Source organism: Pongo abelii, chromosome 14 (assembly GCF_028885655.2).
Source record: "Pongo abelii isolate AG06213 chromosome 14, NHGRI_mPonAbe1-v2.0_pri, whole genome shotgun sequence".
NCBI classification, from domain to species: Eukaryota; Metazoa; Chordata; class Mammalia; order Primates; family Hominidae; genus Pongo; species Pongo abelii.
In genome coordinates this window covers 85,174,790-85,197,385 of record NC_071999.2, presented here as the reverse complement: position 1 = coordinate 85,197,385, position 22,596 = coordinate 85,174,790, and the positions used below count along the sequence as shown (strand labels likewise).

General features: G+C 37.6%; 1 long non-coding RNA gene across 6 annotated transcripts in view; it reads left to right on the top strand.

The window, feature by feature from the left end:
• LOC129049568 (uncharacterized) overlaps positions 1-22,596 on the top strand; it is a 60,325-nt gene that overhangs the window by 34,183 nt on the left and 3,546 nt on the right. For 3 of the 6 annotated variants that reach the window (XR_008512770.2, XR_010136805.1, XR_008512768.2), the window contains exons 5-7: positions 3,412-3,567; positions 5,786-5,853; positions 19,761-19,804. This is a non-coding gene — a long non-coding RNA (uncharacterized LOC129049568). Of the gene's footprint in view, positions 1-2,340; positions 2,395-3,411; positions 3,568-5,785; positions 5,854-15,885; positions 19,395-19,760; positions 19,805-22,596 lie in introns of those variants that run through there. The other 3 variants (XR_008512772.2, XR_008512771.2, XR_008512769.2) reach the window with 2 other exon arrangements.

Sequence of the window (22,596 nt, the reverse complement as noted above, 5' to 3'; positions counted from 1 at the left end):
GGAAAATAATAGCCATGAAAACAGTTTGGGATGAAATAGAAGGAAAGGGTGAAAATGGGAGGAGATAAACTCTTGCTCTAAAACATTGATTCTTAAAGTTTGGTTCCTACACAAGCATACATGAAAATTTGTTAGGAATGCAAATTCTACTGAATTAGAAACAGGGTGGAATCCAGAAGTCTGTGACTTGATGAGCCCACCAAGCCATTCTAGTGCACACTGAAATTTGACAATTGCTTCCCTAGAGTATCAGCTAGAGTTTGCAGCTTGTTTTAATGGGATTAAGGAGCTCAGTGTAAATCCAATGGCCAGTTTCTGCCTTGTTATGTGTTAAAATTGTTTTTTTAAAAAAAGCCATCCAAAATCTTTGCCCTGCGTTTAGAGTCCAGGGATCAATCACAAATCCTTTTGCTAAAAAGATTTGCTACACAAAAGAATGCCAGTTTTTTCCTAACCACCAAGAGTTACAGTGCTTTTTATAGTTCTGAAAATAAAAGACCTAAAAAGAGAAAACTTAGTGAACTTGCTGCTGATTCATTTGTATGAAAATTCAGTGAACTTGCTGCATCAAACTTTATTGACCAACCAATACAATTTATGAACCACCATCAATTTTCACTCCAGCTATTGTATTATGACTTTTGGCAATTATTTGCAATAATATTTCATAAAATCTTAATGCTAATTCAAGTATCTAGGTTCCTATTGTGTATTTCATAATAGATAAAGTCAGGTTCCATAGCACATCCTCTTCTTCTTCTTGGGGACAGGAGCTTAGAGAAAAAAACACTATACACTATAAAACAAAATGCAATCTGATTTAGGACCTGTATTTCTAACCTAATAAATCCAGTGAGCAAAAGACAATTTACTTGGGAAAAAAAATTATGTGATTTCCTTTTCATAGTGTTTATGAGTCAGGGTCGACGCAGGAGACAGAATCACAGCAGTTATTTAAAAGCAAAAGTTCAATATAAAACATTGTTAGTTGAAGGTGGTTATCTGTGAACATGGGCAAAAGGAATACAGAAGTATCAGGTGTAAAACAGCAGCTACTACCTACCTATTGTCTGTGAAAACATAGACAATAAAGGAACTAAGTAAGTACAAGGAGAAGGCTGCTTCCTGAGCCCAGGCTGAGATTTTGATCTCTTCACATGGGGAGCCGCTGCCATGGAACGCAACAGCCTGCTGGTGGTGAATGAGGTTGCCAGAGTGGAGGTTGGCTCTGGTCTATAGAAGAAGCTTACAGGCCGGGTGCGGCGTCTCAGACCTGTAACCCCAGCACTTTGGGAGGCCGAGGTGGGTGGATCACCTGAGGTCAGGAGTTTGAGACCAGCCATACCAACATGGTGAAAACCCATCTCTACTAAAAATACAAAACAAAACAAAACAAAATTTGGCCAGGTGTGGTGGCTGGCGCCTGTAATCACAGCTGCTTGGGAGGCTGAGGTGGGAAAATTGCTTGAATCTGGGAGTCAGAGGTTGCAGTTAGCCAAGATCACACCGCTGCACTCCAGCCTGAGCGAAAGAGCAAGACTCTGTCAAAACAACAACAACAAAAAATGCTCACAGTTGCCAAAAGGAGAGAAGGAGTGGGCAGAATAGTGCTGCTCAGAAGTGGCTTCTGGTAAGGAGATCATGGGCTCAGGGTACGACTAGAGCTCATCTGCACGGCTGGCTACTGGTCTCCTATTCTGAATAATACTATTTAAGGACTGGAATCTGGAAGGGGAAGGGTCTTCCTGCTGCTATTTTCCTGGTATGGTTATGCCTGTGCCCACTACTGGTGAAGTCTAACATTCCCCTGGCAGGCAAGTGGGAACTGTTGAGTCCAGCTGCAGTATCATAAAACAGGGCAAAGAATAGTGCATTTGGAGCTGAGAGACAATAAATTGATAACTGTACAGCCCACCCTTTGGCTATGTAGCTTCCACATACAGTTTTCTACACACATTTAAACTTCTACTCAAAAACAAAACCACTCAAGTTTTCCACCCAACCAGATGTAGCTATCCTTCATACACGTGAAGTTCTGACCTTCTTCCCAAAATGAAAGGACACACTATTCTAAGGGTTATGGTCATTCAAAGTCCCACCAAATACTCTGTTATTTAAAGGCTAAATTGTATGTGCAACCTTCAGAAACTTGTATGTAAAATAATAAATGAAAGAGAGAGAAGAAAATCACTAATACCTACAAATAAATGCATACACATACCAAGCAAATAGAAAATATGCCAAGCCTCTACAGTCCTTGCTTCTGGAATAGGCCATGAGGCTGTAATTGCTATCTACATTATTCTTCAACTATCCTTTCCATATTTCCCTTGCTTTCAGAAAAATACCAACGGGTTGAGCCTCTTTACCTGGTGTAATAACCCAAAACCATGGGTAAGATATTCATATTTTATAAAGTTGATATAAAATCTTTTTCTAATAGGTGACATGGATCACATATTTGCATACATAATACATAAAGTAGACAATATTTCCCTTCTTTCCTTTTTCTCAGAAAGTTATGACATGAACTTCTGATGATCCTAATCTTTTTTGTTTATACCAAACTTTCTATATAGTTTGTCCTTTTTATTTTTTCACTAGTTATAAGGCCAAAGTTTGTCAGTGTCAGTTTCTTATATAAATGAAATGGCTTTAATTATAATTACAATGAAAATTAGTCTTGTGAAAAACACTTCCAGAATTTTTCTTACTAATATCACACTCAATGTAATTTTATAATTTAATATTTATTATTTTATTTTATATTTAATATTTATTATTTAATATTAACAATATGTATGCTGAAAATATAATTTACTATATTTATAAATATATAATATTTATGCTGAAAATATAATTATCTTGTTTATGAAACACATGATGTATTGCAATACCAAATACCTGTTTCAAACATTGTTAAGTGTTTCCATTACAAAAAAGAAAAAGCCCAGATTAATTTTAATCAGAGAGTTCTATATTCTATTTATATGGAGAGTTTAAGAAATGAAAACTCAGTTTATCTCATCAGCCTCATTAATATTTGCTTTTCCCCAGATAGAATGTTAATATAGCTTATAACAACTACTGAATTGTAATTAGTATATATGATTTTCCAAACAATAGCTAGAAAAAGGGTGATTTTATAATTCATATCTTTTATTTTAAAATAATTTGTACTTATTTTTTATTTTCTTTTAGCATATAAACTTGATAAAAGTCAAAACTATAAGACCAATATAAAGAAATATTATGGGCTGAATGTGCTTCCCCCTAAAATTCATATATTGAAGCCCTAATCCCCAGTATCTTAGAATGTGACTGTGGCAATAGGGCCTTTAAAGAGGTAACCTAAATAAGGTCATATGGGTGAGCCCTAATCCAATAAGAATTATGTTCTTATAAAAAAAGGAGGATAGGAGACAGACATGTGCACATACACACCGCGAAAAAAGACCAGGTGAGGACACAGTGAGAAAGTGACCATGTGTGAGCCGAGGAGAGACCACAGACGGAGCCAGCCAACCCTGTGGATACCTTGATCTTGGACTTCTAGCCTCCAGAACGGTGAGAAATACATTTCTCTTGTTTAAGCCATAGTCAGTCTGTATTACTTTGTTATGACAGCCATAGCAAAATAGCCAAGGAGTTTTTGACGTTTTTCTCAACCTGTGTTGAAAATGCCTACTATATACTACACACTATGAGAAACACAAATGTTTTAAGGAATGATTGTTTCACTCACGTTTAGAATATTCATACTTATTGGGGTTGAAGCCCACATTTGTAGATCTTATATTCTCTAATAAACAGATGAGAAATTTGAGGTTTTTTTTCCTTCATGATGGCTAAAATACATCTGATAGTGTTTGTTTTAACTCCAATACATAAAATCTTTCAATAACATGTACATATAGCTTATTAACAGAAAAAGTATTAATGAAAGACAAGATTTTTTTCAGTTCAACTGCACTATCACAAGAAATAGCAAAGCAAAAGCAGTGAAACTTATACTGCCTTTAACTGAGAATGTCCCAGTAATTTCAAAACAGGTGCTTGTTACCAACTGAACACCCACTGAAAAATAATAATTTGGGGCCAGAGGACTGATAACTAGAACTGAGTAGAGAGCAGAGTCCAAGCACCAATGGAACTATCTTCTATCTTCCCATCTGTAATATCCAGGATTTTTCTTTTCTTTTCTTTTCTTTTTTTTTTGATGGAGTCTTGTTCCATCACCAGGCCAGAGTGCAGTGGCATGATCTCGGCTCACTGCAACCTCCACCTCCCGGGTTCAAGCAATTCTCCTACCTTAGCCTCCCGAGTAGCTGGGACTACAGGCACATGCCACAATGCCCAGCTAATTTTTGTATTTTTAGTACAGACAGGGTTTCACAGTGTTGGCCAGGATGGTCTTGATCTCTTGACCTCGCGATCTGCCCGCCTCGGCCACCCAAAGTGCTGGGATTACAGACGTGAGCCACCGCGCCCGGCCTTTCTGTTCTTATAAAACACGAGTGGTTCTGGTATTTGTTATTGTTCTGAGGAGTAATTACAGAGAATTTCTCTCCAGTAAGAAGTTTTAAAGCTTACACAACTGCTTTTATCCACTTAAAATAAAAAAGAAAAAGAAAAACCTGGGGTATTACTTAAAAGAAGATACGTTAGTAAATGAGAGTTTCATCTGTTTTCTGTGGATTGGTACAAGCTGTATAATCTGTTTCAACCCACTCATCTACATTACTCATCTCTATCACTGAATAATTGAAAGTTAGCCTCACTTTTGGGCACTTACTGCATTGTCTTCTCATACATTCTTAATTCTGTATTGCTAATAATGTATTAGCAATACACTGTTGATAATGTACCCCCTTATATTAGAAATAAATAATTAATCAAAGGTGCTAAACTCTGGGAATATGAGCAGTCAGCTTTGCTTTCCTCCCTAAATATTGAGTTCATTACTTTTATTACTTGAGCCAGTGGTTAGAGTTAGCCCATTCTCTGCTGAATATTAAACAAGCATTTGGGGGAAGCTCCTTCTGGAAATGATAAAACTAATTAATTTTATCATAAAGGGACAGAGGCAGATTTACAGACATGTTTATTTATAGTACTTGCTAAGAAATGTCCCCAACATGTACTTATTGCTGAATGTGAAGCATTCTTAGGCTGTGTCTGTACCTTTTATGATTAAATTAAACAAGATTAATTCCATTCATTCATTCCATCAGTCCACAAACATTTGATAAATGCCTGTGGTAAGATATTGTCTACATTAAGTTCCCTAGAAGCAGAGTGTGAGATGGGGATTCTTATTTATTTATTTATTTATTCATTAATTTGGAGACAGAGTGCAGTGGCTTAATCTCAGCTCACTGCAACCTCTGCCTCCCAGGTTCAAGCAATTCTCCTGCCTCAGCCTCCCAGGTTTTTGGAATTATAGGAATGTTCCACCATGCCTGGCTACTTTTTGTATTTTTAGTAGAGACAGGGTTTCACCATGTTGGCCAGGCTAGTCTTGAACTCCTGGGCTCAAGTGATCCACCCGCCTTGGCCTCCCAAAGTGCTGGGCTTGTCCCACAGACCCTGGCTGACGGATGAAATGAGTACTCAGACACAAGTATGCAGTATAAGAGCAGCTAGGTGACTGCCTGGCTCTAGTGACCAGAGAGCAGCCCCGAGAAGCTGGAGCTGCTTGCTTTTTTTTCAGTGCAGGCATAATGCCAAAAGCCTGGAGCAAACACAACCTATAGGTAATTAACATTTATTGTTCCCCTTTCAGGGAACATCATGCGCACGGATGATCAAAGGTCAGTTCCTGGTCAACATAAGTAAACAAGCCTGTTTAAGGTAAATTACCCTACACTTCCTTGTACCTACTCCTTGCCCTCTGCCTCTCGGTTACAGAACAGCTGCCTTCAGCTCTTCTCCCCAGGGGCTCTGCAGAACTTTCCAAACTTTCAGAAGGTTTGCATCCTTTCCTTATAGTTTTTCCCGCCACTCTGACCAATTTCCTACACCAAAGTGCTGGGATTACAGGTGTGAGTCACTGTGCCCAGCCCAAAATGGGGATTCTTATTTAAATGATTAGTTGAGAAAATGCTTTCAGAGAAGTGGGAGTGGGAGGCAAGAGAGTGCAGGAGGAAAAAGCTTAGCAAGGATGTAGTCTCATTAGGACACTGCTTTCAGGCCGGTCCAATGGGAAACTCTGGTGCCACCTTCAGGGAAGGGAGTCACCTTTTGTGCCTCATGTCAGTCAATTATTGGAAGGGGTTATACCCCTTGAAGGTGTGGCTGCTCTAGTCTTCTGTTCTACTGAGAAGAAGAGACCAGTTCTCCTGAGATGGTAACAGTTGTGAGTTGTTAACAGCAAATACTCATAACAGCTAAGGAATAAACCAAGGCCAGGGCACCAACAGCGTCCACTAGATCAGGGGTCTCCAACTCCTGGGCCATGAACCAGTACTGGGCTGCACAGCAGGAGGTGAGTGGCAGGCGTCGTCTGTATTTACAGCCACTCCCCATCGCTCACATTACTGCCTAAGCTCTGCCTCCTGTCAGATCAGCAGCAGCGTTAGATTCTTATAGGAGTGCAAACCTTATTGGGAATTGCTCATAGAAGGTATCTAGGTTGCATACTCCTTATGAGAATCTAGTACCTGATAATCTGTCACTGTCCCCCATCACCCCCAGATGGGACCATCTAGGTGCAGGAAAACAAGCTCAGGGCTCCCACTGATTCTACATATGGTAAATTGTATAATTATTTCATTATATTATGATGTAGTAATAATAGAAATAAAGTGCACAGTAAATGTAATGCGTTTGGATCATCCTGCAACCATCCCCACCACCTTGGTCCGTGGAAAAAATTGTCTTCCACGAAACTGGTTCTTGGTGTCAAAAAGGTTGGGGACCACTGCACTAGATGACTGTGTTAGATATGATAATGACTTATTAAATTTTACAGGTAGAAAGTACCATAGAGATTATATAAGAAATTACCACTCCTTTTCCACATAAGGACAACTGAGTTGAGACACAGTACCAGAAGCACCCAATTTGGCATAATTTGGATTAAAGCACAAATCTCATTTCCAGCAAATGTGATTTTTATTATATCGTAATTCTTGTTTACTTCCAGAAACTTTTCTTTTGATTAATATATAGGTAGCAGAAATCTTATCTCTAATATGTTTCAGAGAACTAAAGGACTAGATAACATATTTTGGGACTGAGTGTTGTAATAGGAAAGAATTAACTGCCCATGAACAGGTAACTGGATGACTTCTTCCTACAATGAGTTTAAGAATTCAGCATCAAAGTTTATATGAAAATGCAAAAAATAATAATAATAGAGCCCCAAACTGGACATAAAAATAAGAAATGAGAGATCAGTTTCTTCCTATCCTAAGTGACAAAGCAGAAAAACCCCAGGGCTGGAATAATGCCTAGAAATGGAAGAGCTGAAAGAGATATCTCATCACCAATTTTTTTTTAAACACCGTTAAGTATTTTGACCATATTTTATAAGGTGGAATCTCGAAAGAGTGAGGATTCTATATTCAAAGCTTTAGAATTGACGTACACTAAACCAGGAATTTTCCTTTTCTCTTAAAATGTCCTGGCTTTATAGGTATATTTTTTGCGGTCTTTAAGGATTCTGTAACTATACCAAATAGCCAAACTGTGAGAGTCATAAATTCTATTTATCTATCTGTTTATATCAGGAGTTCTTAACCTGGAGTCCTTGGATGTACAAAGGGTCTGCCTAGGTGAAATTCAGAGAGTCCTTGAATTTGAATGAGGAAAAAAATTACATCTTTATTTTCAGTAACATTTAACTGAAATGCAGAAAATCCTTCAAGTATGAATGCTTGCAAGAATCTTAGTCCCTATGACCTTGCCACCAATAGAAATTACAGATACTTCCCTATCACAGTGAATGCATGAGTGCATTAGATCTCAGCCTTCCTGTCTACAGACACTCATGCACTGGAGCTGGCCAACCAGAGTACAATGCTGGGCCTGCAAATGGTGAAGCTGTATAACCTCATGATAGAAGTTTAACTCAATGGATTTGGATAATTTTCATATTTGCAATGGACTGAATGTTTGTGCCCCCCCAAAAAAATTTACGTGTTAAAATACTAACCCCCCAGTGTGATGGTATTAGGAGGTGGGGCTTTGGAGGGGTAACTAGGTCATGAGAGTGGAGCCTTCACTAATGGGAATAGTGGCCTGATAAAAATATATGAGAGAGCTTTCTTCCTCTCTCTCTGTTCTCCATCATGTGAGAATACATGAAGAAGCCAGTGGTCTGCAATCCATACAAGGGCCCTCACCAGAACCTGATCATGCTGGCACCCTGATCTTGGACTTCTGGCCTCCAGAACTTGGAGAAATATGTTTCTGTTGTTAGCGTCGCTTGTTTATGGTAGTTTGCTATAGCAGTCCAAACTGACTAAGACAGTATTTCTTGAGAGAACCTGTTTATTTTTAAGCAAACTGTGGAAACTTTAATTCCATTTATGGTAATATATTTTTAAGAATCAGGAGGCCAGATGTGGTGGCTCATGTCTGTAATCTCAGTGCTTTGGAAGGCCAAAGCGGTGGATTGCTTGAGGCCAGGAGTTCGAAACCAGCCTTGCCAACATGACAAAGCCCCATCTCTACCAAAAATGCAAAAATTATCCAGGTGTGGTGGCGCACTCTTGTAGTCCCAGATACTTGGGAGGCTGAGTAGGAGGATGGCTTGAGCCCAAGAGGCGGAGTTTGCAGTGAGCCATGATTGCACCACTGTACTCCAGCCTTGGTAACAGAGCAAGACCCTGTCTCAAAACAAACAAACAAACAAAAAAGAATCTGGATTATCAATACTTGAACTAAAAACACCAAAAGCTAGAAGTCAACTGGCTTTTACATGACATGCACATTGCCTTATCAAAGTTTATTGTTCTTATTCATTTTTAGCAACAGCCTCACACTGATGAATACGGTAAAAATAAAATTTAACTTTGACTTGCCAATATTTTAAACCTATTGTTATTTAACACATTTTAAAAGCTCATATTTTGCTATCTAATAAAAATATTTTAGGGCCAGGCGTGGTGGCTCACGCCTGTAATCCCAGCACTTTGGGAGGCTGAGGTGGGTGGATCACCTGAGGTCAGGAGTTCGAGACCAGCCTGGCCAACATGGTGAAACCCCGTCTCTATGAAAAATACAAAAATTAGCTAGGCGTGGTGGCACATTCCTGTAATCTGGGGAGGCTGAGGCAGGAGAATTGCTTGAACCTGGGAGGCCGAGGTTGCAGTGAGCTGAGATCATGCCACTGCACTCCAGCCTGGGCAACAAGTAAAACTCCATCTAAAAAAAAAAAAAAAAATGTATATATATATGCAATTGATTTTCCATGTAATCTTATGTGTTTCTTATATATTTTATATACTCCAAACATTTTCTTAATAGGGGTACATTGGCTTTACCAGACTGACAAGGGCCCCATGATATAAAAGAAAGTTAAGAAACCCTGGTTAGGTATACATTACTTTCTATCTATGTAAATAATGACATTCACTGGCCTTTGCTATTATGTTTTCACTTAAATAATTCTATTATTTTCAACTCATTTTTTTCCTATTTCTAACACCTTTAACAAAATATATCATATATTATAAAATTCACCTATTTCTTGTGTAAAATTTGATAATTGTAATAACTTTATCAAGTGGTGCAACCATCACCATAAGTCACCTTTAGAACATTTTCTTCTCTGCAATTAGATCCTGCATGCCCATTTATGGTCTTTAGCTCATTATTAGGCATATTGAATGAAATTGTATTCCACCTAGGATGCAATTGATTATAAATATTTTTATGTTATAAAAGTGAGTCTATAATAAAAATTCTGCAACAGTGCTGACACTTACCATAGCATGACATTTTAGAAACAAAATTAATTAAAAAATACTCGTTCTAGGTTAATGGTTACAAACATGCAGTTAGAAGATACACATTCTAGTGTTTGATAGTACAGTAGTTTGACTATAGTTTATAATATATTACATATTTCAAAATATCCAAAAGAGAAGATTTGAAATGTTCCTAATACAAAGAAATGATAAATGTTCAAGGTGCTGGATATCCTAAATACCTTGACTTGATCATTATAGATTCTATACACGTATCAAAATATTACACATATACACTATAAATATGTGCAAATATGTATACATACAAAAATTTAAAAATATTCATTCTAATTGATTCTGGCAGGAGTCATCAATGGATACAAAAACTAGTGTGAAAATGTTTGAGGAGTAACCGGATAGTTATGTAATCTCAAAATATCTTTCCATAAAGCATTTATTAATTATCATGGGTAAAACAATGTTAAAGTGGATAAACACGACAAGCATCAACTTAGCCAAATGGTCAAGGTTAACATCACAAATAATAGGACAAATCAACAGCAAATGCCTTCTAAGATGGTGCACCGAGAAGAACATAGCATCATTTGTCTGGTATTCCTGCCAAAAGTATATAACTTGAATCTAATCAGGAGGAAACATCAGACAAACTCCAATGTGAAGGACAGCATGCAAAATAATTGTCCCATATTCTTAAAAACATCAGCTTCAGTGGGCACTGTGACTCATGCCTGTAATCCCAGCAATTTGGGAGGCCGAGGTGGGAGGACCACTTGAGCCCAGGAGTTTGAGACCAGCTTGAGCAACATGGCAAGACATTGTCTCTACAAAAAATTTTTTAAAAAATTAGCCAGCCATGATGGCACCTGCCTGTGGTTCCAGCTACTGGGTAACACAGTGAGATTCTGTCAAAAAAAAAAAAAGAGGCCAGGCTTGGTGGGAGGCTGAGAGGGGTGGATCACGAGGTCAAGAGATTGAGACCATCCTGGCCAACATGGTGAAACCCTGTCTCTACTAAAAATACAAAAATTAGCTGTGTGTGGTGGCGCACACCTTAGTCCCAGCTACTTGGGAGGCCGAGGCAGGAGAATCGCTTGAACCCGAGAGGCAGAGGTTGCAATGAGCTGAGATCATACCACTGCACTCCAGCCTGGCGACAGAGTGAGAGTCCATCTTAAAAAAAAAAAAAGTCAGCTTCATGAAATACACGAAAGACTTTCTATAAAGGAAGCCTCAGGAATTCCATAATATAGGCAAGTAAAGAGATAAGGGCTGTATATTAAGTAATAGTATTATATCAGAGTTAATTTCCTAATTTTTATAATTATGCTGTGATGTAAGAAAATGTCCTTGGTTTTAGGAAATACACACTAAAGTGTATAGCAGGAAAAGACATTATATCTACAACTTATCCTTTTAAAAATAAATTTTATGGTGTATATTTGAGAGTTACAACATGTTATGGTATACATACAGACAGTAAAATCATTACTATAGTGAAGCTGATTAACATATCTATTATCTCGCATAGTTTCTATTATCGTGGTAAGAACAGCTAAGATCTACTTAATTAAAAATTTCTAATGCAATATAATTTTATTGACTTTAGTCCTCATGTTGTACATTAAATCTCTAAACTTGTTCATCCTATATACCTTCTATTTGGTATCCTCTGACCTACATCTCCCCATTTCTTCCCCACTCCGCCTCCCCTGCCGTGGTAACCACTGTTTTATTCTCTAGCTGTGTGTATTTGAAGTCTTTTTTTTTTTTTTCATTCCACGTGTAAGTGAGGTCGTGCAATATTTTTCTTTCTCTGTCTGGCTTATTAACATAATATTCTTCAGGTTGTTCCAAGTTGCGGAAAATGGCAGGCTTTCCTTTTTTATAAGGCCAAATAATATTCCAGTGTGTGTGTGTATATATATATATATATATATATACACACATACACACACATTTTCTTTTTTTTTTTTTTTTTTTTAAAACCACAGATATTTATTTTCTCACATTCTCAAGGCCAGAAGTCTGAAATCAAAGTGTCAGCAGGTCCATGCTCCCTCTCAGACTCCAGATAGAGTCCTTCCTTACCTCTTCCTAGCTTCTGCTGGTGGCTGGCAATCCTTAGCATTCTTCAGTGGGTGCATCATCCCAATGCATCAATTCAATGCTGTATCATCCTAGTCTCCACCTCTGATGTCACATGGTGTTTTCCCTGCGGGGGTCTCAGTCTCTCTCTCTCTTCTCTTTTTTTTTTTAATTTTTTTTTTTATTTTATTGTAATTATTATTATTATTATTATTATTATTATACTTTAGGTTTTATGGTACATGTGCCCAATGTGCAGGTAAGTTACATATGTATACATGTGCCATGCTGGTGCACTGCACCCACCAACTCGTCATCTAGCATTAGGTATATCTCCCAATGTTATCCCTCCCCCCTCCCCCCAACCCACAACAGTCCCTGAAGTGTGATGTTCCCCTTCCTGTGTCCATGTGTTCTCATTGTTCAATTCCCACCTATGAGTGAGAATATGCGGTGTTTGGTTTTTTGTTCTTGCGATAGTTTACTGAGAATGATGATTTCCAATTTCATCCATGTCCCTACAAAGGACATGAACTCATCATTTCTTATGGCTGCATAGTATTCCATGGTGTATATGTGCCACATTTTCTTAATCCAGTCTATCATTGTTGGACATTTGGGTTGGTTCCAAGTCTTTGCTATTGTGAATAATGCGGCAATAAACATACGTGTGCATGTGTCTTTATAACAGCATGATTTGTAGTCCTTTGGGTATATACCCAGTAATGGGATGGCTGGGTCGAATGGAATTTCTAGTTCTAGATCCCTGAGGAATCGCCACACTGACTTCCACAAGGGTTGAACTAGTTTACAGTCCCACCAACAGTGTAAAAGTGTTCCTATTTCTCCACATCCTCTCCAGCACCTGTTGTTTCCTGACTTTTTAATGATCACCATTCTAACTGGTGTGAGATGGTATCTCATTGTGGTTTTGATTTGCATTTCTCTGATGGCCAGTGATGGTGAGCATTTTTTCATGTGTCTTTTGGCTGCATAAATGTCTTCTTTTGAGAAGACACACACATTTTCTTTATCCATTCATCTGTCAACGGACACTTAGATTGTTTTCATATCTTGACCATTGTGACTAATGCTGCAATAAACATTGGAGTGCAGATATCTTTATGAGGTGGTGATTTTGTCTTCTTTGGGTATATACAGAGAAGAGAATTTGCTGGGTCATATGGTAGTTCTATTTTTAATTTCTTTAGGAACCTTGCACTGGTTTTTGTAATGGCTATGCCAATCTTCATTCCACCAACTATGTGCCAGGGTTCCTTTTCTTCCACACCTTTGCCAATACTTACTATCTCTTGTCTTTTTGATAACAGCCATCTTTATGGGCATGAGGTAATAACACACAGTGGTTTTAATGTGCATTTCCCTTATTGTTAGTGAGGTTGAGCATCTTTTTATATATACCTCTTGGCCATTTTTGTGTCTTCTTTGGAAAAATGTTTGTCTTCAACTTACTTTTAAATGGTTAAGAAAATGTATTTGTGGTGTGTGTGTGTGTGTGTGTGTGTGTGTGTGTGTGGAGAGAGAGGAGGAGGAGGAAAAGAGGAAATAAAAATTAACATTTGGGAAATCTGGGTAAAGATTATTTTGAAATTCTTTGTACAGTTCTTGAAACTTCTATAAGTATTAAATTATGTTAAATGAGAAAAAAAAGGCACTTAGTCTTAAGTGTACTTACTGTCATACTGAACACTGAGAGTTCTGATACCTCAATTTATACTCTACTACCCGTTATTTTTAGCTACTGGGGTAAATTTTCTCAATAGACTTTTTTTGATGTGCCCCATTTGCTTCTTTATTTGAGTCTTTGTGCTCTCTTGTTTTGTTTATTACTTCCCTAGGGCAGATGATGCTGAGTTTCAAACATATGGCCATTTTTATTTTCTGCCAATCACCTACAAAAAAAATGCTAAGAAAGACCAATCGTTGTGATAAACTAAAATAAGGTATGGAAAATGTGGAAAAGAATGAGTCATGTATTTTGGAAGTCAGCGTCTTTGGTTGGCCACTGATTCAATTCACGACCTTGGAAAAAACCACGTCATTGCTTTATGCCCTATTCTCCTCATAATCTTTTCCCTAGAGCTTATATTACAGAGTGTTGACAGGATTAACTTATGATTGTGCATCTCTTTGAATCTCCATGATTTAGGTATTAAAGAAGTTGCCACAAATAAATATCCCTAAAAATAGTGTGCTTATGCAAATCCTCTTCTTGATATTTTGGTGGTTGTTTTAGAACTGTAAATGCTTTTCAGAAAACTCACAGTAATACTGTGAGTTTTCTGAACTCACATTGGCTTGTGGTATACATTTTCCCTGTGGATATTGTATTATTATTATTATTGAGTATTATTAAAGACAATAGAAAATTATACAAGAGATTTATTAAATCTCCATTATGTTTCCTATTTTGCCTTTTCATTTCTAGATGGGAAGTGCCTAAATTATAATTTTTTCTTCCAGGTTTTTACCTTCTGCATCAGGCATACTATTTTTGCCTTCCTGGCATCTATTCACCCTTTTTCTGGCATCAGCATGCTGAGTTTCTTTTAGGGAAATATGCCTCCCCCAACTTAGTTTATCTGATTTAATTGGGACTGACCCAGGGAGATGGGGTCCGTGAAGCAGATCCAACCAATCAAAGCAGCACATGTCCTATCTACAGGAACAAAATATGATACCAAGGACCATGAGTCCCACGCATAACTCATACCAAAATTATTAAGAAACGGGTGGTCCCTTTCCACTGGGATTGCTAACCTGGGAAAATGGAAGTCTGGTCTTTCTAGCAGCTATCTCACTGACATGAGGAAAGAATATGTCTAAACCTGTTCCAACCAAGTTGAAAGCAGAGCTGAGAAATAAAAGGAAGAATTTTCCTTTTATTTTAACGATTATTTAAGCACCTAGATTGGGTATGCCTGTATAGAGATACCTGAGGTTTGCTAATGTGGGTCAATATATTTCCTTTCCTTTCTTCTGCCCTCCTTCCTCTTCCTCTGTCTCCCTCTCTTTCTCCTTTTTCTTCTCCCTCTTCTTCCTCTTTTTGCCTGTTTGTTGATAGAGCTCTGACTAAATCATTTGGTGCATGTGGTAGAGATAGCTAGTTGCTTATTCAATATCCATTTTCCCCTTTATTCTCAGCAACGTAACTTCAGTTTTATTCAAGATGTCAATGGCCCCCACTTTAAAAATGCACTTCACAGCCTCTTTCATAGATAGGCATGACCATGTAACTACATACAGGCCAAAGAGATATAGGCAGAAGCTATAGGATGGGATTTATTAGAAGGCTCTTATTAACAGAAGCTCAGATGAGTTCATTTGCTCCTTGCCCTTCTGCTTATTCCTGCCTGGAATGGACATATGATGGTTGTGTCAGGGGACCAGCTGGAAACCTCTGTGGCTGGCAGTGTCTTCTGCCTGAGTATTACTTGCTCCCACTGGGCTCATTCCACCCACTCAGCCTGGCAGGCTGCACTCAGCTCGCGCTACCGGCCCGGATCCCACACCTGCCAAATGTGAGCCAGGCACAGAGTAGCAAGGGGTGTGTGTGAGAGCAAGTGTGGGGTCCAGCCCCTGTGCACACCCAGGCACACTGGCTGCTGCAGTGGGGCAGGCAGCTCCAGGCACTGGCATAGGTGCCAGCTGTGTGCAAGGCTGTGGCTAGATGAGATGTACTGCACGTGGCTTCTGCGGCAGGCACCTACATCTGGCCAAGGGGAACACAGTGCCACCTGGAAGCTTGCAGACGCCAGGAACCACAGAACCCCAAAGAGGGGGTGAGGTCATAGCCCTGGCTTGGGGAGCCCCTAGGTCTGGGATCCCCAAAGGGCCGCAGCTCTTTTCTTCTTCTCTCTTCTTTCCTCATTGCCCGTAACATGGCGAGTGCAGGGGCATGTTTCAGCTCTGTTTGTGTTATAGCTCTTTTAATCCCGCCATTAGCGGGTCCAGAGTTGTTGTCCCGCCTCCAGGAAGAATTAAGTATGCAGATACCTGGAGGGTGAGCAAGGCAAAGAGGTGCTTTATTGAGTGCCAAAAAAGCTCAGAGGAGACCCTCAGTGGGTAGCTCCTCTCTGCAAGCAGGTTGGCCGGTCATCTGCCAAGTTGGGTGGAGTCCGAGGTTTTTACAGGCTTCAGAGGGGAGAAAGTGCATGCTGACTGGTCCATAGGCAGCCATGGGTGGGCCCAGAAAATGTACCGTATATTCTCACTCCAGTCCACAAAACTGTCAGCCAAGCCCCCAGGCTTCAGGCCATCCCTGGCTTGAAGGTAGGGCTTCACCGGGAACCCACCCCTTTTCTCCCAGGAGCCTGTCTGCCTCCTGCTGCCATCAACCTGCCATCCCTGAACAGCAGAGGCTGTTCATGCCTACGGGTGCCTACAGGCCCATGCAGAGCTGCCCTTAACCCTCCTTGGCCTCCCTCCCATGCTTGTCGGAGCCCAAAGTCCAGAGGGGGCCCAAGTGGCAGGTGGCTGGTGTCAGCACTGCCCAGAGCATGCACACACCCAGCCAGGTGAAGACAGTGCCTGGGCTAGGCCACAACCTTGCTCCAAAATTGGAGCAGGGGCCAGGAGTCAGGAGAGGCCAGGCAGTGGGAGCAGGCACTTGGGAGCCTGTGGGGGCACAGGAACTTCCCAGCCCCCGAGAGTACAGAGATGCCCAGGTCCACAGCTGCTGCTGTGCAGGCACAGCTGCACCAGGGAGCACAAGGCTCCCCCACTCTGCCAACTCAGAAGGGCTTCTGCCTGTTGCCAGCTCTTGTCGGCTCTGTGGAGCATGCAGTCCTGGCTGCGCCTCCCCTGCTGCAGCCAGCATCATGGCAGCGGCCACTCCAGATGGGCCACCACTGTCATCAGTTGCAATTCCAGTGGCCATCTTATAACCTTGAGGATGAAAGACATGTATTAATAAAGACCTAGGCCTAGATTCCTGTTGTCTTTGTGGAACTCCTTATCAGTGTGGATCACTCATTTCTGAACATTTTTTCTGTAAAATAATATACTGTTAGACATTTAAGTCATGTAGTTAGGTCTCTATTTCTAGTAGCTGACAACATTTCTAGATAATATGATACATCTCTGCAATCAGACATCAATGGTACTTCCTGAAATACTTTGGTTTATTTCATGTAGATGTAATATAAGGAGAAATTATATAAGAATATCTTTGCTTAAAATGATAGATATTTCTCTTTATTTTTCCTCATTTATGAATTTTAGGTGAGAAGCAATCAATAATGCTGGCCACTACTACCTCAACTTTCTAATCTCATCTTTTCCATATTATGACAAAAAATTTGGATAGGTGAATGTGTGGCAGTTTAGAATCACAAAGCTTTGCCAATATGAGCTTGTAGAGATCCTCAACTTTTTACCTTCTGTTTATGTTTACTATTATTGTCCCATTTTAGGCCATCATCACTTAGTCAGTTACTTGGGGCTTCCTGTATCTAAATCTTTTTCACTAAGCCCAATTGTCTGCACTGACCTCTAATAACCATTCAACATACATTCTGATTTTTAAAATTACTTTAAAAACAACTACCTAAATGAACTGGAGAGTAACTAAAATCAGGCAGAAGCTGGATATAACACTTAAAGGAAAAAAGTGGCAACAGATGAGATACAGCACTAGAAAGAAATTAGTTATCAAGTCATCAAAAGACATAGAGAAACCTTAAATGCATATTACTAAGTGAGAAAAGCCAATATGAAAAGGCTACATACTGTATGATTCCAAATATATGACACTCTGGGAATGGCAAAATTAGAGGCACCAAAAAAGATCAATGGTTGCCAAAAGTTGTGGAGAGGGAGGGATGAATTGACAGAACACAGAGGATTTTTAGGGCAGTGAAACTATTCTGTATGATACTACAATGGTGAATAAATGTCATTATATATTTGTCAAAATCCATAGAATGTACAACGCCAAGAGTGAGTTCTAGTGTAAACTATGCATTTGGGGTGATAACAATGTGTCAGTGTAAGTTCAATTGTAACAAATGTTCTAATGTGGTGTGAAATGTCCATAGTTGGGGAGATTATGTGTGTGGGGACAGGAGTATATGGGAAGTCTCTGAACTTTCTGATCAATTCTGCTGTGAACCTAAAACTGCTCTAATGAATAAAGTTTATTAATTTAAAAATTTTATAATCTTCCAATAAATATGATAGAATCCAAAGTCTCTACAATATGATTTTTACAAGAACACATAGCAAATTACTACATATGGGCCATACTTACAAGAAAAGACAATCAATGAAGACCAACCTCGTGATGTTGGGATTAGCAGAGGATTTTAAAGCAGCTGTTATGCTGTGCTCAAGGATGTGAGAGAAAATATGCTCATAATGATTGAACAAATAGGAAATATCAGAGAAAAAACTAAAAAATAATATCTGAAATTTAAAAAATACTGTGTGGGCTTAACAGCAGTTTAAAGATGATGAAAGTCACTCAACTTGAGGATACAGCAATCAAAATTATCTACTCGGAGAAACAGAGAGAAAAAAAGATGTGAATTAAACTGAAAAAAAAAACCCTCAGGGTACTGTGAGACAATTGAAAAAAATCTAATATATGTAAATTAGATTTCTAGAAAGAGAAGCAAGTGGGAATGAACCTGAAAAAATATTTGACTTCATAATTTGTTAAAAAACATAAATGTACAAAATCAAGAACTCAGACAACCTCAACTAGAAAAATATGAAGAAAATAATATCATAATCAAATTGCTGCAAATCAAAGAGAAAAAGAAAATCTTGAATGCGGCCAGAGTAAAATGACACATCACATATAGGAGAATCATGATATGAGTGACTGCCAACTTTTCTTCAGAAACAATGGAGACCAAAAAGACAGTGGCACAACACTTTTAAAAGCCTGCAAGAAAAGTACTATAAAACTTATATCCATGGAAAAGATCCTTCAAAAATAAGAAATACACATATTTTCAAATAAATATAAACTAAACCTTACACCAAAGAAATAAAACTGTATGTGTATAAATAGATATGTACAAGAATGCTTATAGCAGCTTTATTCTTAATTCTTAAAGCAAAACAGTATCTACAAGAACATGGATAAAATGTTGGTATATTCATGCAATGGAAACTACTCAAAAATAAAAATGAATGCAATACGGATATATACAACAACATGAATGAATCTCTAAAACAATGCTGAGTGAAAGCTTATGCAAAAGAGTACATACTGTATGATTCTATTTACAGATTCTGTTTTAGAACAGTGGTTGTCTATGGGTGGAGGGGTGGGCATTCACTGTGAAGGGAACATGAGGCAACTTTTGTGTTGATGGTATTTTCCTGTATTTTCTTTCTCAGGTTAGTCATTTGTTCAAACTCATGGAATAGTACACTTAAGAAATGTGCATGTCACTATATGTAAATTTTATCAAGACATAAACAAATAATGAACTCATGTTAATGACAACAAAACTATAATCATAACACTTCTACATATCATAGTGGCTTATTCACTCTTTTGTCACACTTATTAAGTGTAATGTGCTCAGCTAAACATTCCATTACCATGGAAGGATGGTATTTTATCGAGGGTAAAGTGGATATTGGATAAATTGCATTTGTGTCACAGAGGGTAAGTTGGTGGATAGATTTCTAATTAAGGATTCAATCTTTTAGTCAGTTCTAGTTCTATTCAGAATTCTAATTTTTCCTTATTTTTTCTAGGAAATTGTCCTTTTCACCTAAATTTTTGAATATCTTGGCATGAGGTAAGATTCTTTTTATGCTGTTTTAAATGTCTATTGTATTTATAGCAAGGTAATTTTTTAAACTAGGAGGTGATCCTGGTTGGATCACATTCTCTCTGTTGGAATTCCATTGCGTCCTGATTTTGAAGTGTTGGAAGTATCTAGGCCAGATATATCACCAACCTAGTTTTAGTCCAGTTTTTTGGAATGAGTTTTCATAATACACATACACAGATAATACAAATAAAGACTAAAAACCTACATAAGTAAAGGCTTGAGGTTTCGATTTATGAGATATTCCCTCCTCCCTACCATGGCTGCCAGAAGCCTCAGCTCATGCCCTTATGACTCTGATTTGAATTTTCTTTTTCATTTCTGTTACTAGTGGGATAGTACTTTCTTTGTTGCAAGCTTAACTAGGATTTTAAAACAATTTTCCCATCAATTCTGAGAAGAAAAATGTCTAGCATTAATGGTTATAGAAATAAAAATGAAAATAAGTGAATCAAGCATTTTACTCAAAGGATTGACAAGGAATTACAAAATAAGCAAAGGAAAGCAGAAGAAAGAAATTAACAGAGAAAAACAAAAATTGGTGAGTTAGAAAGCTAAAAGAAAAAGCAGAGCTGAAGAATATAATTATAGAATAATTTGAAAAATCAGTTAAGTAAACTAGCTAAGATAATAAAAAAAAAAGAATACAAAATAAAGAGGAAAATAAGTAAGAAACAGAAGAACTTAGAATCATGAGACTAGTTTGCTTAAAACTACACCAAAATGTTAGAACATCTAAAAAAAAAAGTATAATTTTCTAGGAAAATTACTTATGAAAGCTGAACTCTGAAGACAGAAAACTTTTAAAGAGATCAACTACCATAGGAGAAATAGAGGAAGTAAAGACCTAACTCTTCAAAAGGCCCAGATCCAGACAGCTCTAGGGGAATTTAACTAAACTTTTTAAGATCATATAATTCCAGTGCTGTTTTAAAATGTTCCAGAGCAAGAAGAAAAAAAACTACTGAGTTCATTTTTATAAAGTGAGTAAATACGGATTCACTATCTGAAAAAAATGCACAGAAACCTGTATACTGATCTATATGAATATTGGTACAAAAATATTAAACAGATGATATCAAAGAGAACCCAGCATGGCAATAAAAAAATAAACTATCATCATTTGGGATTTATTCCAATAATGCAAGAAAGCTTCAATATTAGAGTTGTCAACCTAAATAACATAGAGAGAGGCTCTCTTTAAAAAAATACTATTTATTTGAGAATGGATATTGCAATGGGAATACATGTGCCACAGTAAACTATGTGCATATTCAAGGAGTTAAAAAAAGAAAAAGGTTTTTTTTTAAAGGAAAAATGAGGAGGATTAAATAATTGTTTTGAGATAATTATCCTTGGCTACAAGGATCGATAACAAGAGTGACACCAGTCTGAGATTGGACAGGTAGCTGCTGGGCAGACAATGTCGCAGAAGTATTTTTTGTGTGTGTAAGATTGCAATGCCCTTTGTGCAAGGTTGTGGTTTTTACAGTGTTTTGTGATAGTTCTTGTTGTCAGGCACTCATGCATGACAACTCTCCCTTCATGGCCTTCCCTGACTCCATTTGTCAGGGTTTTAACACAAGTAACTCCCATTTTGATTCTGACAACTTTCACAGATCTTTATTAGTACATATAATATTAATACATATACAATGAAAAATCATATAATCCTGAATCATATAATGACTTCCACAGATGGTGAACAGGCACTTGACAAAATTCAACAACTACTTATTATTAAAAAGATTTTAATGAACTATAAATCCATTGATATTTCCTTAAAATGAAAAATTATACCTGTCCCTGACCAAAAGTTAGCATCATAATTATGGTCAAACTTTACAAGCATTTCTCATTAAAGCCAGGGACAAGACAAGTCTGCCAACTCTCATCGCTATAATTATTATTGTACTCTAGCTACTGAAAAAATAAATCATACAAGAGAAATAAATTTGAGGTACAAAATTGGAAAGAATTTAAAACTATGACTATTAGTATTACTATTAGTACATAGAAAATCCAAGATAAGAATAGAAAAATTCAGTAGGGTAGTGAGGTAGAAAATAAAGAGCTTTCTTATATACATATTACAATATAATATGTAATTTTAAAAATCCAATTTATAATAGCAACAAAAAAGATAAAACTAAAAAGAATGCAATATATGTATATAAACAACTGTAAATTGCCTCTGAAAGACATTAAAAAATAGAAAAGAATTAGTATTATATATATATACACTTTTACAAATTTTATTTAAAATACTAATAAAAAGCAAGTAACAAACATCAACTTTGTTTTCAGTACACAGTTTGATCCTAAAACTCATATGGAAAAATAAACAGTCAAATAGCCAGGAAAGCTCTGAAAAGGAAGAGCAATGAAGAAGGCCCAGAATTACAGAGCAATAAAACAAATTACATAAGCACCAATGATTACAGTAAAAACTACAGAAATAGAATCAGAAGCATAAGAAAATTTACTATTTGACATAGGTGGTACTGGAACATTTTGGTAACCATTTGGAAAAACAGAATTGATTCTTAACTCACACTGTACTTTATTTGTGAATAAAGTCCACATCTAAATATTTCAATGAAAATTTAATAAAACATGAAAATACTAGAAGAAAACATGGGAGGGTTCTTTATAATATGGGGGTGGGGATGGCTTTTCTATGACCCCAAATCTAAAAGGCATTAAACAAAATTGATAAATTTGGCTACGTATATATGAAAACTTCTGCATGCCAAATA